We start from the raw sequence: 25,494 nt of genomic DNA, 5'->3' as shown, positions 1-25,494 counted from the left end.
CAATCTGATTTTTTTGTAGGATGACGTAAGCAAAGGAAGGATAATCTTGATTAATTTTTATTTACTTATCTATATATTTTTTGGATTTGTTAAGATCTCTCAATCCCAAGAGAGTGATACGATACGAGAGAGTAGGAGTCATGTGGGGGGGGGGGTGCTGTTCCAGAGGGCAGATGACTTCAGTCCCATGAGGCGACATTTAGTTTATTTGACTTGCAACAGATGGGGAGAAACAAATTAGGACAGACTGTCCTTCAAATAATCAGCCCCTGGGCTATGGAGGGTTTTATGATGACCAGAATCTTGAACTTCCAGATGATCTTCAAGAGAAAATCTACATTTTGTGCATTGTAGTAGTCCAATTGTGAAGTGACCAGGATATACAGTAAATGACCATCTGAAGGACCTCCCAGTCAAAGAAAGAACTGGTACACAAGGTGGACCTGCATAAAGTATCTCCTGGCCACAGCTGTGACTTGCTCTTTGAATTGTAGCTGCAAGTTGAGAAAGATCCCAGATTATACTCCCTCTTGAGTAGAAAGTTGAGTACCACCATATGTGAAGGAGAGAGATTTGTACTTACTTCCCAAGTCAATAGCTTTGAAAAGTTAAGACATACATACTCACAGGTCAAGGACAAAAACTTAGTAGTTTTTTTAGTAAGTTTCCACTATGATCATCAGTAGACTTCCTTTGTATTCCTAGCACTTACTAAGGGCACCATATCTTTATAAATTTTGCTTTTAGGTTGATTGACAAGCAAAAACAGACAAGTAAATTAGCACACCAGATTAATTAACAGCTTCCTTATTTATTAATAACACAACAAAACAATGCTCCTCTTACAAAGACAGGTAGAACAAATGTGAAACATATTAGTCAAATATTAAAATCAAACTCTTAAAGATACGTCAGTATTAACTTTTCTTTCAAACTTTCTCCCACAAAGAGAGAAAGCTCTCTTATGGAAGGTAAGATGTTGCTGTTGGAAAGGAGTATTTCTGTACCACTCTTGCTTCAAGTTTAGATATTGGGTGCTACCGTATATAGTCATTACATACCAAGATACATGGGACTATGTATGTATGTATGTATGTATGTATGTGTGTATGTATGTATGTATGTATGCAGGAGGACTTGGTAGCTTATATAGTGTTCCTTCTTCCTCTTCCTCTTTCTTCCCACTACATGAGGTAAATTGAGCAAGAAAGACTAAGTGGCCCAAAACCATGCAGTATGTTTCTGTTGCTGAGAGAGGATTCTTCACTCCTAGCCCAATACTATAATTACTACACTACACCTGCACTGTAAACACTTGCTCAGATTCTGCACCTACAATCAAGAGAGGGTACAAAGCTGCACACAACACAACATTCCCAAATCCAACCAGCTAGTTGGCAAGGACCCCACTAAAGTACTAGGAATCTGAGTTCCAACAGTCTGAGTTCAATTATGAGAGTTTTGATTACGATCAAGGTTTTGATTACGATCTTCAAAGCGCTCCATGGCACAGGACCTAGTTACCTACGGGATCATATCCTGCCCCATACATCCCTACGACCAATCCGCTCGCACAGAGAGGGACTTCTCCGGGTGCCGTCCACTAAACAGTGTCGGGGGGCGACACCCAGGAGTAGGGCCTTCTCTGTGATGGGCCCAGCCCTTTGGAATGACCTCCCCCTTGACATTAGGATTACCTCCGATCTCCACTCCTTCCGTGTAAAGCTCAAGACCCACCTTTTTCAATTATCTGGCCTGGCTCAACCGTAGTTCCATCCTATTCCTCCTGACAGTCTTTTTAAATTCGCAATTTTTAAATTGGGGTATTTTAATTGCTAATTTTATTACTATTATTGTATGTATTTAATGACTGTTACCTCCTTCGTGTATGTGTATGCGTGTATGTGTATGTGTGTATGTATATATATATATGTGCTTCTGTTGTACGCCGCCCCGAGTCCCTTGTGGAGAGGGAGCGGCTAACAAATTAAATTTATTATTATTATTATTAGTTTTGTTTAAGAATCAGCTACGTGCAATAAGAAACCTCTTGCAGACCTCCTATCTTACTTATGAATAGCCGTTTCTGTTTTTTCTATTCTGCCTGTCACACCCTCTCTCTCTCTCTCTCTCTCTCTCTCTCTGTGTCCATCAATTCTGTTGCCTATGCCGCAGAAAGCAGAGAAACAGCTCAGGCTGGCATTCCATAACAGATCCCAAGGAGTTCTCTCCTCAGGGAGCTAGAGGCTTCTCTCTTGCCTTAAGATTTCTAGGAACAACTTGAAGTTCCAGATCTTCTTCCAAAGTGACTAGCTTGTTCTGACCTAGGCTTCACAAACTCACGAAGCACACTCCATGTCCCAACAAAACCCCTTTTTTATTAAGCTAATGTGTGAATTTCTCTCATTCACATCCAGCAAATAGTCTTTCAAGGGTGAATTTACAACCACAAATAGACTTTCAAGGGTGAATTTACAACACAAATAGTCTTTCAATGGTGGATTTACAACCACAGACCTTATCAGTCTTGGAGAGCTGCCAGACCGATATCTTCCAAACACAATGCTGCACAAGAAAATACTTATCTCTGAGTGTCATGAACAAAACTTCACACTAATTAAGCAAACTAATTGTCTCCAGCAAACTCCACTCCCCTTTCGCTTCTCTTTATTCCCTATGGGAGGGGCCACGCACTGTCCACCTGTGCCTTTTCTCCTGAGCCCTTGTTCCTTAACTGTTCCCTTCTCCTGGCAGCTTTGTTCATGGGTACATTGGGAATAGGCTCCAGCTGTTCTTCTGCCTCCAACTCCAAAGACAGCTGATAACTGTCGGACGGCCCTGACCCCATCTCTGCCTCCCATGCAGAGCACTCATCAGAGCCTTCCCCAGATTCTGGGACTGGCCCATGTTCCTCCACAACCTCCTCACTATCTGAGTCTGCCATCAGTTCCGCTGACCGCTGGTGGGCCACAACATAGCTATTAGTCAGGAAATAAACTCCAACACCAAAAGGAACAAGTTTACTATTAGGCAAGGGTTCTTTATTTTATGAAGAGCACGTCAGGGAAAGATCTGCTTTTATATAGAGAGGGATCGGGGTAATCAAGGCCATACTTTGAGTAAACCATCTATGAATCTTCATCTGAGAGATTTTTGCCTTCCTTTCAGCACATGCCCAGCAAAATCTCACTTACAACTACATGACCGCATATCCAATGGAAGATGAAAATGCAGGACAGGAATAAAATTTATGTTTATTTCTCTCTGACTTACACGTATACATTTTAGAATCTCCAGCTATAAAGGATAATTCTAGTTTAAAAAAAAAACATGCACAACAATCCGCTTTTCTTTTTTTCTTCCCTCCTTGTCAAACATTTAACGTAAGTATAAAAGCTAATTATAAAACTGTATTTAACCTTTGGGGCTGAAACAGGAAGTTACAAAAATGCTCCAACTCCCACTGCAGCAATAGAAGAATGTGATTAAATAAAGCAACAGAAGCATTGGTGGAAGTTTTCAATATTTTTAAGAATCCAAAATGTTTATTTTTCCCCTTTCTTAGATCTTTGATTAATATGCTAGGTACAATTATTTATGGTCCTCATTGTGATTTGGCAATAACAGCTTTAATTCAAAATTTATTTGTTTTTCTTAATTATTGGCCCTGAAACATTCAGAGGTAACATTGACATTCTCATCCAGTCTTGTGGTGTCTGAATCAGAAGGGATGTTATGTATTTGATTATCCCACCAGGTAGCCAACAAAACCTTAAATAGAAGTTTTTTTAAAAAAAAAGGTTTAAAAAAAGAATTTAAAAAGTCATTTTTTTAAAAAAAAAACTTGACAGGAATACCAATCAACACAAAACAAAACACCTAAACTAGATTTTAATCCCGAGGAAAGATAATAACATATAATGTTTTCTCTAATATGTGGAACTTTTGCCTGCTAAGGTAAAAGTAAAGGTTCCCCTTGCACATATGTGCTAGTTATTCCCAACTCTAGGGGGCAGTGCTCATCTCCATTTCAAAGCCAAAGAGCCAGCACTATCCAAAGACGTCTCTGTGGTCATGTGGCTGGCATGACTAAATGCCAAAGGCACATGGAACGCTGTTACTTCCCACCAAATTGGTCCCTATTTTTCTACTTGCATTTTTACATGCTTTCGAACTGCTAGGTTGGCAGAAGCTGGGAAAAGTAATGGGAGCTCACTCTATTATGCGGCACTGGAGATTCGAACCGCCAAACTGCCAACCTTCTGATTGACAAGCTCAGCGTCTTAGCCACTGAACCAACTTGTCCCTTTTGTCTGTTAAGTTTACACTATTTGTTTCTTTATTGGGTACTATTTTTATAGCCTCTCATCTCCAAATTAATTTTGAGATGAACCATGGGATGTTATCTCTCAATGAACAACAGAACATCATCAATTTTTACACTTTACTGGAGCTAGCAACTTCTTAACTTTCCATGAAAATACAGCAACCATTCACCTTTTCTCTTAATTCTTTCTTAAGTAAAACTCAGTGAGACTTGGCAAAAGCACAAAATCAGCTGTAATCAGATTTGTGATTTATCATTGATCACTTCAAGTGGAGGGGATGACTTTCATATTATATACGAGGCCTCTCGAATCTCCTCTCATATGGAGACTAAAGTAGCCTCTAGCCCCAAAATGCCCGTAGATGGACAAAGTCCAAAGTTTATATAACTATATTGAAGTCGTTATTATCCACCAAGGTTTAAAACAATTTGTCATGTGGACCCCAATTGGTTTAATTTTGAGGGGTTTGTTTTTTCCAGATATTGTCTGTTGAAATAGTGACAAGTTAGAGAGGGATTCATTTATTTCACAAAATATATAAGAAATCAACGTTAGTGTGGCAGGTTCTTTGAGGTAAAACAACCTGCCAGTCCATGATAGGAATAAAGCATTACTTTGCAGGGTGGCATCTCAACAAGCTTTGGATGGCTTAAATGTTATTCCTGCTAAAGGAACCACCAATGATCAGAGAAAGAAAACTTCTCTAATTCAACTCCTGCAGACAACATTTCTGTCTTGTGCATAACACCGGCATCAGAGGTGGTATTCAGCAGGTTCTGACCAGTTCTAGAGAACTGGTAGCAGAAATTTTGAGTAGTTCGGACAACCGGTAAATACCACCTCTGACTGGCCCAGCCCACATCTATTCTATGCCTCCCGAGTCCCAGCTGATCGGGAGGAAATGGGGATTTTGCAGTAACCTTCCCCTGGAGTGAGGTGAGAATGGAGATTTTACAGTATCCTTCCCCTACCATGCCAACCAAGCCCCGCCACTCCCACAGAACTAGTAGTAAAAAAAATGTGAATCCCATCACTGACTGGTATGCTAGATCAAGTCATCTGGGATCAATAAGACAAATTTTATGATTGAAGTGCCCAGAAATACCATATTCAGGAAGGTTAAAAAGTTCCAGTTCAATTCCTAGAAATTTAATGCAACATGAATAGATATTAAATAAAGTGGAAAATTAGAGGTTTGCCAAAACTGTCATTTAAATAGAACAAGCCAGCTCGACTACATTGACTGATGCACAAATAAATATCCGCAGGCTTTTTCTATTTTTTTAAAGTTAAATTGGTGAACTTGCTTTTGTTCAAAGAATGAAAAAATCAGCACAATAATACAAAATAGGTAAGGTAATGCTGATTTTATTGGACTGCTTTGTTCCTAGAGAACCATCAACTCCTACAGATTTTTTTTCAGACAGAATGAAAATAGTTACTCCGAACACTAACATTATATCTCATTGAAATTAAAGCCCGTCTATTTACTTATTGGATTATTATTTTATATCTCAGGATTTTTTGGAAAATGATCCATAATAGCAGAAGGGACAGATCTTCAAACATTGTTTCCCATAAGGAGATGCATCTAAATGAGCATGTAGTGCAAAAGAAAATAAAGCAGATATGAGAGATTGGAAGTAAATTTATTGAATTATTTATTCAATTTTGATTGATTAATAAATGCTAAAAGTTGGGATGTAATGCAAAAGAACGTTCAATTTGTCATCCCATTTTGGGATGGCAAATCCTGGACAACTGGTTCTGTTTCAGGAGAGGGATTCATTCTTTCAGGGGAAGAAGTGAGAAATGCTCACAGAAGTTGGGTTGGGCCCAGAGGTGGTATTCAACAGGTTCTGACCAGTTCTGGAGAACCAGTAGTAGAAATTTTGAGTAGTTCAGAGAACCAAATACCACCTCTGACTGGCCCAGCCCTCATCTATTTTCTGCCTCCCAAGTCCCAGCTGACTGGGAGGAAATGGGGATTTTGCAATAACCTTCCCCTGGAGTGGGGAGGGAATGGAGATTTTACAGTATCCTTCCCCTGCCATGCCCACCAAACCACGCCCACAGATCCGGTAGTAAAAATGTTTGAATCCCACCACTGGTTGGCCTATTCTTTTCAACCTAACAGACTCTAAAGACACTCCCTGTCTGCTATCTGTCAATCTTCTATATGCAAAATAACTTTTAAAAATGGAATAGAACAGGACCAATTTTGTAGTATGGAATGAAACTGATCAAAAAAAGACCAGATTCAAAAATGGACTTATCTAACCGAGAAACAAAATCTCTAGCAATTTGCCAATGCAACTTTGCAGGAGGGAAAATTGGGCAGTGGCTTGCAATACACTACACTGATTGCTCCATTCTTAAGCCTCCCTCCTTCCCCCTTCCTTCCTTTTTCTGTTCTGGCCATGTCAATTTTTTTCTTCTTGTTTCATTTTATCAAGAATATTAGAGGAAATTAGTAGGAAATATCCTTTGCTGGATTAAACCTCTACTGTGCAAGGAATGGCTCAACATTGCAATTATTAGAAAAGACAGCAGTGGAATGATATGTAAGAGAAAATCACAGCATTATGGTCACAATTTTGAATAAGTGAATTTGTTGGAGGGAATGTGTTCTTAATGCAAATGGATTCCAGACAGTATCCTAAGAGATTTATGAAACTTGGATTTCAGATATCAAATCCTTCCAATAGTACAGAAATTGCTTTAGCTTCCAATACGAGCAATCAAAATTTAGCATGTTGGGTCCCCCAAGTCCAAAAATAACGATTTAAGAGAAGAAACTATGTTCAGCTAATACAGTTACTTCATCTAATGTTGGTTTATGATCTGAGAGTTCATAACTCAGATCTGAGAGTGGGGTTTTTTTTCTTGCCTGATTTATGGAATGACACAGTGAGACCTTCTCTACGAAGAGAGGAAAGGGCTGGACTTTCATCAGAGCGTAACATTCCTGGCCCTTCCTTTGACCATCTCCGCCCACATGCTGAGAACAGTCTGCTTGGACTTTCAGAGTTTGTCTGGAGTCACTTCAGCGAGCACCATGGGAAGAGAAAGAAAGAGAGATGGGAGACAAGGGAGGGAGGGAGGGAGGGAGGGAGGGAGGGAGGGAGAGAGAGAGAGAGAGAGAGAGAGAGAGAGAGAGAGAGATATGCTGTTCCTTTGCCTATATTTTCAGCTTTGTTTAAATCATCAGATTATATCACGTAAAGCTGTTTTTTGATGATATTTCTTCCATTAAAAAAGTAATGTCCCCTTCATATGAAGTTTTGCCCCTTCCTTCACTCTGTTATGAGATTAATTTTATCCCCTTTCTTCATTTTCCTAATCTCTGTATTTAAGCAGATTACTGTTACCAATGGGAAAACATATCCTCTCTCTCCTCTTCCTTCCCAGTTTGAATGTTCTTTGCATTATCTTGAGTACTTTGATCTCCCCTTCCTTTCTCCCCCTCTTTCAAGGAAGCAGTGAATGTATTAACAGCCTTCAATGTGTTGGGTATTTTAAAAAAAACAGTTTGGTCTACAGCTCTCTCTGCTCATCTCTCAAGGTTGCTCCCTTCCTTTTTCATTGCTCCCCTCTCCACTGACTTTCAAAAGTGAAAAGACACAGAATCATACCAGGTGGTGAATTCAAACCCACAAAAATTATCTACATTTCTTCATAATCTTTTATTTCCTGTAGGGAAGCAGTCTAAGTATAATCAATCAGGAAGACTAACAGCAATTCAGAACTTAATGGCTGGCTAACATCACAGCAGGATACTATTTTATTGGTACTTAACTGGATTTTTTCTGACAGTAAATTGTTTTAATTGCTCACTGCCCTGGAAACTCTGGTTATGGGACAATTAATAAATAAACAAACTTTGGAATGATCATTCTTAAAAGCAGCAGAAACTTCCAAACTAAATTTTCATCGAACAACTACTTTAGAAGGTCCACTTTTCCAAAATTTGGTGTATTTTTTTTAAAATCAACATGTATACAGTATATGGCTTTCTGATATCACTTCTGCTTAAGGTTTGAATGAGGTTTCATGCCACCCTTAGAGATCCTAAGTAAATTATTCCAGAAGGAGAAATGTAACTAAATAAATGGTGATAAAACTTGGAACATGAATACATACCATCAAAGCAGTCTTTCAAAGTATTTCTTCAGATATTATTTGGAAAGAAACGGAGTGAAATTTAAGTGTACATTACCATATGCTGCTTTTATGGAACTAATATACAGCTACACAAATGTAGAAGCTAGCACTTCAGGTTTTTAAAAGTGGGGATGGATACCCTAAGTCCTACCAGATAGTGGTGGGATTCAAATTTGTTTTTATAACCGGTTCTGTTAGATAGGGTAATGAAAGGCACAAAAGGCTAGAGATAACATCAGCTCTTTATTTGGTCAAGTACAGGCATCCACTCAATGAGTGGTCTGGCAGCTCCCTTTTTAAAAGGAGGCTGTCCAGCGCTTCAGCCAATCAGGTGTCTCTCTGTTCTACCTGAAAAGAGAGGACCTGAGTGGAGACTACTATTGTCCTTGTCAACAACTAGAAGGGGGAGTATCTAACAGGTTCTGTGGGCGTGGCTTGGTGGGCATGGCAGGGGAAGGATACTGTAAAATCTCCATTCCCACCCCACTCCAGGGGAAGGTTATTGAAAAATCCTCATTTTCTCCCAATCAGCTGGGACTCGGGAGGCAGAGAATAGATGAGGTGGGGCCAGTCAGAGGTGATATTTACCAGTTCTCCAAACTACTCAAAATTTCCGCTACCAGTTCTCTAGAACCTGCTGAATATCACCTCTGCTACAAGGCTGTAAAAAGCACACAAGAATCATGATTTAACAGTGTACAAAACAATTGACTTTACCCATTGACCAAAGATCCTCCTCTGAGACAGCTGGACAGACAAAGAAATTAGCTATTACAAAAGACTAATATATAGGAATATGACCTTGCATATGACACATACCATAAGTCATAATGACATATACCGTAAGTCATTAATTTAATGTTTTCCCTTAATATATAAAAGTGCCAATATATGCCAATCAGGAAAGGTCTGTTCATTTTTCATACGGAAGGGAAAGCCATTGTTTATGGAAAGGGTCAAGCAAATGTGACACAGGAGATACGTGATCAGGATCCCTTATGGATTCTTATATTTAATTCAACACAGCTGGTGCCTAAATCTAACTGAAGTTGCAGCATGCTTTTGCATTTCCCCAATTGAAATCATATCCTCTCTTGCTTCTTGTCATCCAGTAAAAAAAAATATGCAATTACCACATGAATAAGAGAGGAAAACCATTTTAGGACTCAGAAGAAGAAAATGGATACCCCTTTTAAGTTGGAGGTACCCTTTTGAGAGGTGGAGCTCTATTCCCTGAGGATGGGCAGATTAAGGTTTGGAGAACTGGGCAATGAGCTGATTGTAAATAGGAAGCTGTCTCACATAGAAACAGACTACTGACTTGTAAGAACATGGTTTGATCTAAACTAGAAGCCTTTCTTGAAGGTTTTGATATTCCTAGGTATGTTCTATCTTGGCTGCAAAAATAGTCCAGAAAGCAGCAAAGAGTTTTTATGCTTCTCTGTTTTCCCCAAATGGTCACTGGGTTTTTTTACAACTCAAATCTAGTTGTGCTAGCTTTTTCCAGCCTTTCTGGACATATCAGTGACTGAACTCTGGACTTTTTCTAAAGAAATCATAAGCCTAATACTCACTATAGTCCAGGGGTGCAACTTCAAGGCCCAGGGGCCAAATCTGGCCAGCGAGGTGTTTAGATCTGGCCCATGGGGCAGCCCAGGAAACAGCGAAGGACCAGTCCATGGTGCCTCTGCCAACAGAGGTCAGGAGGGCCACATGCTGTTTTCACTGGCAGAGGGTTGCAGGAGGAGATTGGGAGCCCCTTTTCGCTGGCAGAGTGCTCGGGTCACCACTGGCGCCCCCGACACGAATGACATCGAGCTGGCCATGCCTACCCTGGCTTTGCCTATCCCGGTCCCCTGAGGTCAAATACAACCCTGATGTAGCCCTCAATGAAATTGAGTTTGACACCCCTGCTATAGTCTATCAGATAGAAAGGGGACAAATTGGCTTTGAGTGTTAGAGGCAAATGAATGCCCTTCAATGTATTCAACCTACATGATTCTGCAAATGATGCTTGATCTGGCAACCTAGGGCACATCCTCTCCTCTGATGAGCTTGCTCTGACTCCAAAATCTGTAGGAGACACTCATCTGGAGTTCTCAATCTCAGAGAAGGAAAGGAAGGGCTTTGCCTGTGCTACTCCCCACCCACGGAATGCACTTGGCCCCTCCTGTCTCCAGCCTTAGGAAATTTGCAGACAAGCTCTTTATCAAATCTTTAACAGTCAAGGATTTCATTGTTTTTCTGCTGTTTTCTGCTTTACATTTTCCATCTTGAGTGTTCTTTTGGAATGGGGCAAACAACATGTAAAGTAACTAAATAAATAAACAGCTCCCCACCATCTTACTGTAATTGCTGCTAACATTATTAAAATACACATAAATGCATACAACATGCTGCCAAATCTTGCCCAGATAGAATATATACTCTGAGAGCATATGTGTGAGTGTGTGTAGTGTGTGCCCATAATTAATAGATTAATATATAAATAGAGATAAAGCTAGATGGAACAGAATTCCACTGCCAAATGCCAGATCAATGATTGTCATGGATTCAAATTGTCCCTTTTGAACAATTTAGTAATAATTATTTGTATTTTGTTTTGTTACTCTGTAATTATTTTTGCAGTTATTTTATCACCTTTGTCATTGACATATTATATTATTCTGTCTTTCTGGTGGGAAAAAGATGTAATGGACAAGGGATCAAATTCTTGAACAATTTCTCCATACAATTTTTTTGTTTCCTTTTAATTACCCCCTTGGCATTTATTGATGTTACACAATTGTCAAGAGAAATATTGGGTGACAACTTTAGACTAGTCACACTCTAAGGCAGTGGTTCTCAACCTGTGGGTCGGGACCCCTTTGGGGGTCGAACGACCCTTTCACAGGGTCACCTAAGACCATCAGAAAACACCTATTTTTGAAAAAATATGGAAAACATAAAATAATTTTATGGTTGGGGGGGTCACCACAACATGAGGAACTGTATTAAAGGGTTGCGGCATTAGGAAGGTTGAGACCCACTGCTCTAAGGCAATGGTTCCCAAAGTGGGCGGTACCACCTCCGGGGGACTGTGGTAGGACTTAAGGGGGCACTAAGAGGCAAGGGGGGTTGCAGGGGGCACTAAGAGGCAAGGGGGCAGCAAGGGGGCACTAAGAGGCAAGGGAGGTGGCAGAGGAGTGCTGGAGGTGGCCCCCTCGCAGGGCACAATTCTGCCTGGGGCTCTGTTGGCCAACAGTCAGCTGAACACTTCCGGCAGGGGTGAAATTCAGCCGGTTCTAACCAATTCTCCTGAACGGTAGGACAAATTATGGGTAGTTCAGAGAACCGGTAAAATGCACCACTGACTGGCTCCGCCCTCACCTCCTGCCCCTCCCATTCACTCCTTTTCATACCTTGCCTGCCTAGAGGCACAGGCTGCTGTGGTTCCCTCGCTTATCTCAACCACACAGCCCAGCAGATCTCTGCCCGGTGAGTCTTCCTTTGCTTCTATTATGGCTACTCCCCCACGCCCCAGCCAAGGTATCTATTCTTTTCCCAAGCTATTTCCCTCCATCTGGCTTTCCCTTACAGAGCTGAGCCTAGCATTCAGTTTAAAATACAGGGCGGGAGATGAGGGCAACAGAGCAGCTAGGAGGAGGAGGGGAAAGTTTTTCTTTTTTTCTAAACTATTTCCCTCCGTCTGGGCTCTCCCTTGCAGAGCTGAACCTAGCATTCAGTTTAATATACAGGGCAGGGGAGAGGGGCAACAGAGCAGCCAGGATGAGGGAAAAACATTTTTCTTTTTCGTCAAGCTATTTCCTTTTTCACAAGGAGAGGAGGAGAGCGGGAGGGAGGGAGGAAGGCAGAGAGGGAGGGAGAGAAAGAGAAGGAGAGAGAAGGGGAGGAAGTCAGAGAGAGAGAGAGGAAGAGAAGGAGGAAGGAAGTGAGAGGGAAAGAGGAAATAAGTGAGAGAGGGGAGGAGGGAGAAACAAAGTGAGAGGGAGAAAGATGGAGAGGGAGGAGAGTAAGAAAGGAGAGTGGGAAGTATAAAGGGAGAGAAAGGGGGAAGGAGAGAGGAAAAGAAAGAGAGGAAGAGAGCAAAGGAGAAAGAGGGAGAGAGAAGGGGGAGAGAGGGAGGAAGAGAGGTGAGAGAGACAACTGAACTTTACTTATGAAAAGGTGTTAATTGTGTCAATGGAAAAGATAGGAAACTGCATTGGTGGTATATATGTCAATGCGTTGATTTGTAATAAAAATGTTTAGCTTAAAGAAGTTGTAAGGAATCACAAATACATAAGTTAAAAGTTAAGAAGCTCCTTGTTGCATTTCCAACATCATATTTGGTGGAACGTGGCTTCAGTGTGGTCATCCAACTTCTCTCCAAGCAAAGAAAGCAACTCTAAATTATTGAACGTGGTGACTTAAAACCAGATATTGGGAAGCTGGTATCACTTCATCAAGCCCATCCATCACATTAAGAATTTACTGAACAGTGGTTACTAAATTTTACTGAGTTTACTAAGTTACTTGTTACTAAGGTTCTTGATAAATGACTATCAGACTTTGAAAACTCTGGTATCACTGGATTATGTTCAACAATTTTGTTGAATTAAAATTAACTAAAAAGGTTTTTAAATTGGATTTTGAATAAATGTGCAATTAATTGTTAGAGTTTTGAATCTTACTGTTACTATATTTCTTCTGTCGTGCAAACCGCCCAGTCACATGACCCCCCCAGCCACGCCCACCAAGCCATGCCCCCCAAGCCACGCCCACAAAACCGGTAGTAAAAAAAATTTGAATTCCACCACTGGGTGGGGGCACTGAGCACCAAGGGGGCGGTGGACTGAAAAAGTTTGGGAACCACTGCTCTAAGGGATATAGTAGAACTCCTTTCTACTATTTGAGAGGCTGCCACAAAGAAGAGGAGGGATCAACATATTCTCCAAAGCACCTGAAGGATGCGGGGGAGTGGTTGCGTTCAATTGTGATCCTAAATTGAGGATTACCTGTAGCAGTGGTGGGTTGCATGGCGTACGCCCCGGTACGGGCATACCAGAGCCTGCCCGGAGCACCAGATACTGTTCCGATACTGTGCTCCGGAGGGCCAACCTACCTGCCCAAGCTCCTTACCTGTCTTTTAAAGTTTCCATGCTTCCGCGCACACTCATGGTGCGTACAGCACCTGCGCGATGCTCTGCTGAGCAGCTGCAGCATCATGGAGGCTCGCAGAGGCAGTAAGACGCATGCGTGTGGTGCGCACATCCATGTGGACGCCGCTACGCCCATTCCAACCATACCGGTTGGAATGGGACCCACCACTGACCTGTAGTGACGATGATTTTCTTTCCCTTTCAAACTCTTCTATGTACTTGTTTTAGACTTCTCTCTAACTTTTAATACTTCCCCTATACACACCATGATTCTGAATTTATAGTTCCAGCTGCTCTACTCAATGGCTCAGCACCTGCGTGCTGTGTGCTTTGTTCACTTAGTGTTTTTTTTTGTGGGGCAAAAAGTGACAGGTTCTTCATCTTTGTTCCTTCTATTGTTGTGTCTAACCACTTATTTCTTCATGTGCTTCAGGTGAGCTCTGTTATAGGTTCATTTCCTTTATTTTCCATTTAGTTTATCATGTCCTCCCACGTTGCAGCTCATCTCATAGACCAGAGGTGTCACAATCACATTGTCACAGCGTCATCACATGACGTGTCGTGACTTTTTCCCCTCTGCCAAACCAGGCATGGGCGTGGCCAGCATGTGATGCATCCGGCCCCCAGGCTGTGAGTTTGACAGCCCTGTCATAGACCAAGTAATTAGTAATTTCACATGACTGCTTTCAAGATAGCTGTTACATACTGACAAACAGTATGGTAGTTTCCACCAAGGTCCTCTGTTCTGGCAGGAACAGTATTCAAATCTGATTGGTTGAAAGGTCTGACAGTTCCCTATAAAAGGGCTGCTGCCAGATACAGTCTTTGCTGGATTGTACATAGTTGTCACTTAATAAAGAGCTGTTTGTTGCTGAAACCTGAGTCTGTCTCATCCATTTACCCTATCTAACAATAGCCATGAATAGCAGAGGCCATTTTTAAAACCTTTTCTGTTTTGTTCTACATTAGGGGCCCATAAACTATGGCCTGTGGGCTGGATACAGCCCATCAAAGCCATTAATCTGCCCATACAGGACCACATGGCTGCCCCACCCATATTGCCCCACCCATCTACCAGTCCCCACCCTTCAGCAAAGCTCAGTATTTACCTTCACAAGCTCTGTGGGCTGGAACTGGAAGGTAAGGCCAACAAGCAGATTCCTACGGGAGGCAGGGGAAGCCAAAAATGAACCACACGGAAGCCTCGTGTGCCTGTTTTTGGTCTCCCCAATTTCCAGAAGCACTCTGCCAACCAAAATGGAGCCTCTGCATAGCCAGCAGAGTGTTACAGGAGGACTGGATTGGAGGAGTAGGGCCACCTACTCGCCCACCCAACAGCCAGATTAGTCTTCAAGTTTCAAGTGACAAGAGATGTGTCATTTTTGGGAAGACCATGGGATTGCCCCACCTCCCTGCTGGCCAGCTGGTCTTCGGTGCACCACTTGTTGGTCTCCAGATGTCAGATTACTACCACCCAGCACCAGTTTAGGGGTTCCTTCCCCCTTCCAGGGGACAGAGAGAAAGAAATACAGAGAGAGGGGGGGAGGGAGGGAAAGAGAGAGAGAGACCACAGAGAGAGAGAGAGAGAGAGAGAGAGAGAGAGAGAGAGAGAGAGAGAGAGAGAGAGAGAGAGAAAGAAAGAAAGAAAGAAAGAAAGAAAGAAAGAAAGAAAGAAAGAAAGAAAGAAAGAAGAAAGAGAGAGAGAGAGAGAGACCTGTTGATTGTAAGTTCCTTGGGGCTGAGAAGAATTGATGCAAAACTGAGTTTCAAGTCAAAAGTCAACCAAAAAAGCAACCTTCTACTACGCATGCCCAAGATGGTGTCCTGTCATGTTTGAGGAGAGCTTCGGGGAGATGATTGTCCTTCTTGGGGCTTGCAGGGGTACCCTATTCCATCATTGGTTCCAGGTCCAGTTATGAGAACTTCCTGGGACCTCGGGGATACCCTTGAGCTGCGATGTCCTGCCTTATAGCCAGACTATCGTGAGTGAAATGGGGCGGTGAAAGGAGAATGGAGAGCGTCGGCAGCTGCCGGCGTGGGTGTGGTCAGCAGCTGCACCAGGACGCCCGGCCTGGGGTCTCTGCAGCTGGCGTGGGTATGGTCGACGGTGGCGGCGGGACGCCCGGTCTGGGGTCTCTACAGCTGCCGCTCCCCATGCCGTGGTGTTATCCCGGTTGCTCCCCGCCCTCCTTGCTTATGAACATAATAAATTAGATCAGCGGGGAGGGGCTGAGGCAGCTGGCATAGATACTAACGCCAGCGGAAGATGGCTTCGGGAGTTGGCGTGGGCGCGGTTGGAGGGGGGTCCTTCGTTGTGCTCCCCCGGTATTACCGCCGTTGCCTGGGACACCGTACTGTGCCATTTGGCCATTTGGCCCCCCCTCCTGTGATATTATGGACTGGTTGCCAGTTGTTTTCCGGGTGCGATTCAAGTTATTAATTATGACCTTTAAAGCACTCCATGGCTTAGGCCTAGGGTACCTGCGAGACCACCTACTGCCACCAGTAGCCTCCCACCGTCCAGTACGATCCCACAGAGTTGGCCTCCTCAGGGTGCCGTCGGCCAGACAGTGTCAGCTGGTGACCCCCAGGGGAAGAGCCTTCTCTGTGGGAGCGCCTTCCCTCTGGAATGAGCTGCCCCCGGAGCTTCGCATAATCCCTGACCTCCGGTTCTTCCGACGTGCCCTAAAAAGTTGGCTTTTCCAGCAAGCCGGCCTGGCCTGTTAATTTTAACTCATTTTAAATGTATTGTCTTATAAATTTGGTTTGTTTTTTTTGGGGGGGGGGAGATATGTATTTAATTTCTTTTTAACTTTTGGGATGTGTGTTTTTTAATGTTGTACGCCACCCTGAGTCCTTTGGGAGAAGGGCGGCATATAAATCCAATAAAAACAAACAAAAACAAAACAAACAAACAAACAAACATGCAAACAAAAGCAACTAAAACACTCCCAGGAGCAAAGCAAATTAAACTTTCATTTGTGTGTATTGTTTAATGAATTGCTAAATTGGCCACACTCACCCATTCACATAACCACCTAACCATGCCCACCCAGTCACATGACCACCTAGCCATGCTCACCCAGCCAGTCTGGACCCCCAACAGTCTGAGAGATCATGAATTGGCCCCCTGTTCAAAAAGTTTGAGGACCCCTGTTCTACATAATGCTTACCATCCACTTCATGAGAAGAAGCACAATTCCAATGCTTAGGCTGAATCTTGTATCTTATATAATGTTCTAGTACTTTCAAGAGACAACCTAAATCAGGAAACATCTTTCAGGCCACTGTGTGTTTTTTCTGCCTTTGCTGTTTACCAAGTTCTTATGTTGGCAGCCATTTTGCAATCCTAGCTGAGAATACAGAATCTCCCAGGATGTCATGAGATATTGTTTGCTTGGATCTGTGTTTCCTTTGGGATCTGCCATTCACAATCCCAGCTGGAAGTATAGATGCTTGCACTTTTATTTATTGATTTTGATTTATTTTTATCCCACCTTTATTTTTATAATAAATTCAATGTGGCAAATCTACCTAACCTTTTAATCTGCACCTCATAATACCACTTGGGAACAATTTTATGGTACTCAGATATGATGCATAGCTTATTTCTAGGTAGCAGCTTATAGGTACAATAATACAATACTTGGAGGTCTTCTAGTCCAACCCCCTGCCTAGGCAGGAAATCCTATACCATTTCAGACAAATGGCTATCCAACATCTTCTTAAAGACTTCCAGTGTTGGGGCATTCACAACTTCTGGAGGCAAGCTGTTCCACTGATTAATTGTTCTAACTGTCAGTTCTCCTCAGTTCTAAGTTGCTTCTCTGCTTGATTAGTTTCCACCCATTGCTCTTTGTTCTACCCTCAGGTGCCTTGGAAAATAGTTTGACTCCCTCTTCTTTGTGGCAACCCCTGAGATATTGGAACACTGCTATCGTGTCTCCCCTAGTCCTTCCTTCTATTAAACTACACATACCCAGTTCCTGCAACCGTTCTTCATATGTTTCAGTCTCCAGTCCCCTAATCATCTTTGTTGCTCTTCTCTGCACTCTTTCTAGAGTCTCCACATCTTTTCTACATTGTGGAGGCCAAAACTGAATGCAGTATTCCAAGTGTGGCCTTACCAAGGCATTATAAAGTGGTATTAACACTTCACGTGATCTTGATTCTATCCCTCTGTTGATGCAGTCTAGAAATGTGTTGGCTTTTTTGGCAGCTGCTGCACACTGCTGGCTCATATTTCAATGGTTGTCCACTAGGACTCCAAGATCCCTTTCACAGTTACTACTGTTGAGCAGTACTATTGTTGAAGTGAAGAAGATTACAAAATCTCCCTCCAAAAAAATTATCAAGTTATAAAGCAGAAGCAAACCACAATATTGATGAAAGGAGGAACTATGAACACTGCAAGAAGCTATCCTTGACAGTTGCTATTATGCTGGTGAACCTCACATCTTCCCAATGTGCTAGAACAGGGGTGTTAAACTCATGTCGTCATGGCAGCATGATGTATCATGACTTTTCCCCCTTCGCTAAACTGGGGGTAAATGTGGCCAGTGTGTAACGCATCAGGCCTGGGGCCACAAATTTGACAGTCCTGTGCTAGAACAATTCCTTTTATCCCCAAGCTACATTGCCCTGTGGGCTGAGGATGAGGATACTTAGGGTTGAGTGGATTTGGAGATGCAAAATTTTAAGTGAGTTGATTAGTAACAAATGAATTTTCAATACCTTTGATTAAAAGAAAATGAAATAAAAATATGATTGAGGCAGCAGAAAAGTTGCAATTCAGTGTAAAATGCCAAAAAAAAAACCAAAATTAGATTTGGCCTGAATTTATATGCATAAAGAAAATCAACAAATGATACATCAGCCAACAAACAACATAGTACAATGCATATGGAACGTGATGGATAAAATACACATGTTTTGAATTAAGCATGTTAACTTAAGTATTAAGTTAAATAAGATAACAGAGTTACAATGGAGATTGTGGTTTTTTGTTTTTTTAAAAAAAAAGGAAAGTCAGAATCCTGCACTGAAGCTCGATTTTTTTTAATATGAACAGAAATAAGTACACACAAATGCAACATTCATCAGTTTTAAAACGTTTTGAAGATTTAGGCAAGAGTAGATCAAGTTTACCCTTTACATTTTGAGATTTTCGACATGATGGAGAAACCTTTTTCCATAATGTGGGGAAAAAAACTGCTTTGCAACACTTAAGACCATGAATTAACCATCTTTCTTCCAGTCATAAAAGTAGGAAGCAGTCATATAAGCCTTGGAAAAAAATGCAGTTGCTATAAGTATTGGAAAAGGGGTGCTTTCACAACTAATATTGTTTAAGTTGCAACTCGGAAGATTAAGCTTGATCTTCCAAGTTGTAACTTAAGGTCATGAATCACATTTCCAAACAGCCATCAAAACCATAAAGTTTCACTGGAAATGACTTCTTGCATTCTCCATCCAAGCAAACTGAGGAGTTCAGAAAGGAGGATAAACAAGAACAACCTATGACTGAGGGATACTCTTTCCCCAGAAGTATTTCCAGGAAAATAGCAAACCTTTAATTTACCAACAGAGCGGACAAATTGTGCTTAGGTTTGTTCTAATTCAAGGTGTTGCTGTAGCTCTCAGTCTGGACATTTTTACATCCAAAGTGGTTTAAGCAGGAGACTCAAGCACATGTCTATATTGGTGCTGGTGCAATGAAGCAGTTTTGGAAACATGTAACTTTTTGCATAACTTCTGTTCTCTTTAGTTAGCACTAAAGTTTTTTTAATGTTTCACTGTCCACCTTCGGTTGTTTCTAAGCAGACCAACTATGTAACCACAAATCTTGTAATTTTAATTAGTAAATATAGCAACTTTCTTACATGTATGTATTACTAATGGACATATGATGGGCATGTTGTTGAAAACATATGTTTAACACATTATATGAAAATTTATAGGATTGATATCTATATCTGCCTTTATACATTTTTGCATCTACATCTATATATCATGTGCGTATTGATTTGCCAATTAGAGTTGATCTAAATTCTGTTTTCATTTCACTGGTGGACAAAGCTTTTGCTGTACAACTTTTGTTAGAAAACAGCGCCATCTAGCAGAAAAATATCATGAATGCCCACTCACTGAACAACAAAAAGTGAAAGCCCTCTGTTTCAGAACAATTTTGGAGAAGACTTGAAAAACCAGGTTTGTGGCTTACAAAATAGTTGACTCTCTTTGGACTTTTATTGGTGGCATTCTAAATTTAGCAAATGCCTAAATAATCCTAGCGGTTTTGCATCTGGCCTTTGTAAAGCTGCTTCTTTCTTCGAGCCACTTTTGGTCGCAAGCATATTCAACAAATACATGAATCTTAGGTTCATATTGTGAATCTGCGTGTAGCATCTTCCATCCATATGAAGTAGATACCTTTAAAAAGTAAAGGTTTCCCTTGCATATATGAGCTAGTGATTCCTGACTCTAGGGGGCAGTCGTCATTTCCGTTTCAAAGCCGAAGAGCCAGCGTGTCCGAAGGAATCTTCATGGCCAGCATGACTAAACGCTCGAAGGCGCACAGAATGTTGTTACCTGCCCACCAAAGGTGGTTCCTATTTTTCTACCTGTATTTTTACATTTTTTCAAAGTACTAGTGGCAGAAGCTGGGACAAGAAACAGGAGCTCACTCCATTACGCAGCACTAGGGAGTCAAACCACCAAACTGCCAACCTTTCTGATTGACATCTTAGCCACTGAGCCACCTTTACAGAACAAAAAAGTTGCTTTGGGGTCTCTTCAACCATAACTCCAAAACTGAAGAGTTGTGTCCAAAGTATTTAGAAGATGACAATTAAGGGAAATTACAATAAGGCCTTTAGATATATTTAACCATATAATCTGGTCTTGTTTACACTGACTTCACATTACCTGGCGCTGCTACCTTAGAATAAGCTGAATTCCACAGCTACAGAAATGCAGCCTTAGTATACTTCACCACCATGACCTCAAAATATGCCAGTATTATTTACAATATCAAAACAATTGTTTTCATTCATTTCTCTCAGAATAGCACCCTGCCTTGAATTAAGAACATTGGCTACTATTTAAATTATTCCGTAAATAAAAGGAATCAGCACATGTATGGTGGTGTGATTGAGACTCTCCGTGAAGAGAAATTCATTCACATTCCACTGAAATCAATCAAAACATTTTGACACTTCTAAACCTGAAGCAGATTTTCAGGGACAATAAATAGATCACATTCCAATTAAACAAATACAGGATGCCTTCACTTGGTAAGAATTCATGGGGCATAATTATCCTTAGTGCAGTTCTCCGATGGTGTAATCCCACTTTTCGCTTTCTTGTTTATACGGTATAAATGCAGTTTGCTGTAGCGTTGATTTTTGCACATTTTCTCACATTTTATCCTAATAAATAGGTGCTTTTAATAAAAAAAAAGTTACCTAAACAAAAGTATTTTATTCCTGGAAAGGACTGCTGCTGCTACATTGTTATATTGATTATGATAGTTTCTAGGTTAATGGAGCATTGTTTTTCGCTTGTAAAACTCTTTTTCGCTTCGCTGCATTGAGCAACATGTAAACAGTAACAAGTAAATAAATAAACAAGCTAACAAAAGGAATTTATGTGGCTACTGTTTTTCCTCTTTCAATTGGATGAATCTCTTAAACATTAAGGCAAAAGGAATGCAATGAACATTGATTCTTTACCACTATAATCATTAGATATGTGCCTATTTATGATAGTGCCTGCATATTAATGGAGCTCAAGTAGAATCATACGTTTTAACAAGTGGAAAGGTTCATATTGCTAATGCTTCCTGACACACAGATTTTTTGTATTAGTTTTGTTGTATACATAACACTTTTCTACTACAGGCAAAAACTTCATCAGGTAGGCAAAGAATGTCATGGATCAGGTGATTGGAGTAGCAGCATACTGTAACTGTCTTTTTTGAAAAACAGATTATGCATTTACAATACAATACAATACAATACAACAGCAGAGTTGGAAGGGACCTTGGAGGTCTTCTAGTCCAAGCCCCTGCCTAGGCAGGAAACCCTATACCGTTTCAGACAAATGGCTATCCAACATCTTCTTAAAGACTTCCATTTGAGGAGGAAATGCAGCCTTTACTTCATGAATAAAGGGACTACACTCAGTTTCAAAGTAGGAAGCAGATGCCTTGGGCAAAGATTTAATATAGTGGCTAATGTATTTGACTGACACAAGAGAGATCCAGTTTTTACTCCATCTGCAGCCTCAGCAGCTCACTAGGCGACTTGCAGCCCAACTTGCTGTATCTCACAGTGAAGAAATATTTGTGAAGAAATATGAGGGATGAGGGAACACTATTTGTCCATATTGAATTCCTGAAAAAAATGAGATACAGGTACATGAGCATGCTTGTGCACCAAAGAAGGGCTGCATAATGCAATAAAAATATCCTGGGTTTTTTTTCCCATGTATCTTGAGTCAATTCCTTAAAACAGCTGCAACTGTTTCCAGGCTAGTGCAGAAGCCTGAAGGAAATATGGGTTACTTTGATGAATAGTGCAGAGGGCCCACCACTGCCCAAGGTCGAAAGCTTTTCTTCCAACTGCTTTTTGAAGCATGTCCAGTTCCTATCTGCATGCATGAGTGCATGCCTGTATCTCGATTCAAAACTGTTGGGGAGGCAGGGAGGAGGTTTCCAAAGCTATATATGTAACTCTATAGAGGTTGAAATAGGCAGAAGAAATAATCTTGTGGAGGAAGAGCTGCAACTAAGACAATGATGAGATAAAAGAAATCTGAGTGTTGGACAGAAATGTAATTTGGGAAAGCATCTCAGACATGGTCATTCCTAGTTCTCATGAAGATACGGGGGGAGGGGAAGCACATTCAGACTTGTACTATAACATCATAATAAAAGTAGCATTAGCATGCATGACTTTGGTTTCAGAATGTGGTCTACCTTGATAACATTAGAGGGAGTAGAAGGGAATTCATCAGATTTGCACATCCTAAGCTGGGGGGAAAGTCAACATTTTAGAAGATAGACTTAAGATCCAGAAGGATCTTGACAGACTTGAACACTGAGCAGGATCAAGGAGTCCTAGTGGACAACCGCTTAAGTATGAGCCAGCAATGTGCTGCAGCAGCTAAAAAAGCCAATGCAATCCTAAGTAAAGGTTCCCCTTGAACGTATGTGCTAGTTGTTCCCAACTCTAGGGGGCAGTGCTCATCTCCGTTTCTAAGCCGGAGAGCCAGCACTGTCCACACACGTCTCCGTGGTCATGTAGCTGGCATGACTAAATGCTGAAGGCTCAGGGAATGCTGTTACCTTCCCACCAAAGGTGGTCCCTATTTTTCTACTTGCATTTTTACATACTTTGGAACTGTTGGGTTGGCAGAAGCTGGGACACGTAACAGGAGCTCACCCTGTTACATGGCGCAAGGGATTAGAACTGCCAAACTACCAAACTTCTGATCATGAAGCTCAGCATCTTAGCCACTGAGCCACCATGTCCCTTAATGCAATCCTAGGCTGCATTAAAAGAGGGATAGTGTCAAGACTACATGAAGTGTTAGTATCATTTTATACTGCTTTGGTAAAACCAGAATTGGAATATTGCATCCATGATACAAAAAACAATGTTGAGACTCTAGAAAGAGTACAGAGAACAGCAGTAAAGATGATTAGGGAGTTGGAAGCTAAAACATATGAAGAACAGTTGCAGGAATTGGGTATGTTTAATTGAAGGGAAAGAAGAACTAGGGTAACATGATAGAAGCATTCCAATATTTGGGAGGCTGTCACAGAGATGAGGGGGTCAACCTATTTTCCAAATCACCTGAGGGCAGGATAAGAAGTAATGGATTGAAACTTATCAAGGAAAGATCCAAAATAGAACTAAGGAGAAATTTCCTGACACTGACAATTAATTCTGCTTGTCTCCAGAAACTGTGGGTATACCATTACTGAAGGTTTTTAAGAAAATATTGTACAACCATTTATCCAGAATAGTGTAGGGTCTCCTGCTTGAGCAGGGAGTTGGACTAAAAACCTCCAAGGTTCCTTGCAACTGTTATTAGTAAAGAAATGGAGAAGCTGTTATGGGGGGCAAAACACAGAAACTCCATCCGAAGAAAGAGAGGCTATGAGAAAAACTCCAAGCACTCCTACCTTGATTCTGTTTGATATAAATTGCTTTTAAAATTCTGTAACAATAATTAGCATTCCTATAATCCTTGAAATGTCTGTTTCTTAACCTCGTCTACCTCAAGGCCTGACTTGCCATGATCCATCCCAATTGTGTCCTCACATTTCTCAGGGTCCACTAATTCTTGGACTTCAACTAGACCAATGTTCAGTACAGAACATCAGTCGGTCGACAGAATACAAAATTGTACAACCAACGTTGCTATATTGCAGTTTTTATAGGTAAGCTATACAGCTGGCCCACAAATGTGCAATAGTGCAAACACAAGGGAATGAAAATGCTACATTGATCACTGACATGCACACATTGGAAGGAGGGTTTTCAGTCTCACCATTTGATGGTTGACGAAGCTTAAGACTAATCATACACAGTGTTTTCAAAACCAGATGCCTAGACTCTACATAGTCTAATGAGCACATTGGAAATCCAATCAACAGAAGCTTGAGATTCACATTCCCACGCTAAAGATGTCACTTGAAGTAGCGTTAATGTAATTGCATCAGTGAGTCATCTGTGGTTTTTATTCCTTTTTTTTAAAGGAAACCCAAAAAAACAGGATGTGAAACTATACTGGTAAAATACTCTAATAAGGCAAGCCATCTTCTCAAGAACTAACTTTTACCTTTGTGTCTGTTTTTCAGTAGTCAACTATTCTTGTCAACATATTCCGGCACATTAAAATACAATTCTTTTCTGGAAAAAAAATAGAGAGTGTTATTTCCCTAGTGATTTTTTTTCTTCTTGAAAGTAATAAGCCTGAATAAGGCAACCAAAATTTAGCTACAACTAACATTTAAGGTCAGAAATGCAAGTGGTGTTAAGCTAAGAGATAGAATTCTTTATTTAACATATTTACTTCAAAAAGCTGAAGATGTTGAAAATTAGCTATCAACTGTGACTGATTTCCATCAATTCAGCAATACGCAACACAGTAAACTGAAGTTGGATTTTCTCACAATAAATTCAGAAATATACATATCATCTGAAAAGTATGCTTATACTACTCTATCCCCACTCATGGTTCTATGCTACTATGTTTCCTCAAAAATATGATGGGGTCTTATTTTCTTTTCACCCCCAAAATAAGCACTTGGCCTTATTAATTGGGAGGTCCTATTATTTTTGAGGTGCAAGCGTGGTCACCTCATGGCTGCTGCTGTGTTGCAATATTTTTTGGGAGAGCTTATTTTTGGCGGAGGGCTTATTTTAGTGCATGCACTCAAAAGTATGATTGGGCTTATTATCCGGGGAGGTCTTATTTTCAGGGAAACGGGGTAGACAATTACCTAAGTTTCTCAATGGGCCTGTACCATTTCTGAAATCAACCACAATCAGGTTTGGTATGATAGCTGACTATCATATTTGCTATTAAACTTTTACTTTCTATTCTAAAATACTCCAGATAAGTTGCCTTTCTTCATAGGAGAACTGGTCTCATAATCAAATTGATCTCATTGGCTCCCTTGGCAGGAGAAAAAAAATTGCCTCCCCCCCCCCCCAAATTCATTTGAACTGGCTACACCTGCCAATGGTGATGGCATTAGTAAGGTAAAAGCAGGACTTTCCATTCAGGAGAAAGGGGTGGAAGAGGGGGGGTTTCCCCTGCAATTGGAAATGCACTGAGAATGAGAG

General features: G+C 41.1%; 1 long non-coding RNA gene across 1 annotated transcript in view; it reads right to left on the bottom strand.

Moving 5' to 3' along the window:
* LOC309384082 overlaps nucleotides 1-25,494 on the bottom strand; it is a 126,526-nt gene that overhangs the window by 79,856 nt on the left and 21,176 nt on the right. The window lies entirely within an intron of this gene.

The sequence above is a fragment of the Natrix helvetica genome, assembly GCF_964273705.1.
Source record: "Natrix helvetica genome assembly, chromosome: 1".
In the NCBI taxonomy this organism is placed as follows: Eukaryota; Metazoa; Chordata; class Lepidosauria; order Squamata; family Natricidae; genus Natrix; species Natrix helvetica.
This window is presented reverse-complemented; position numbering and strand designations above follow the sequence as displayed.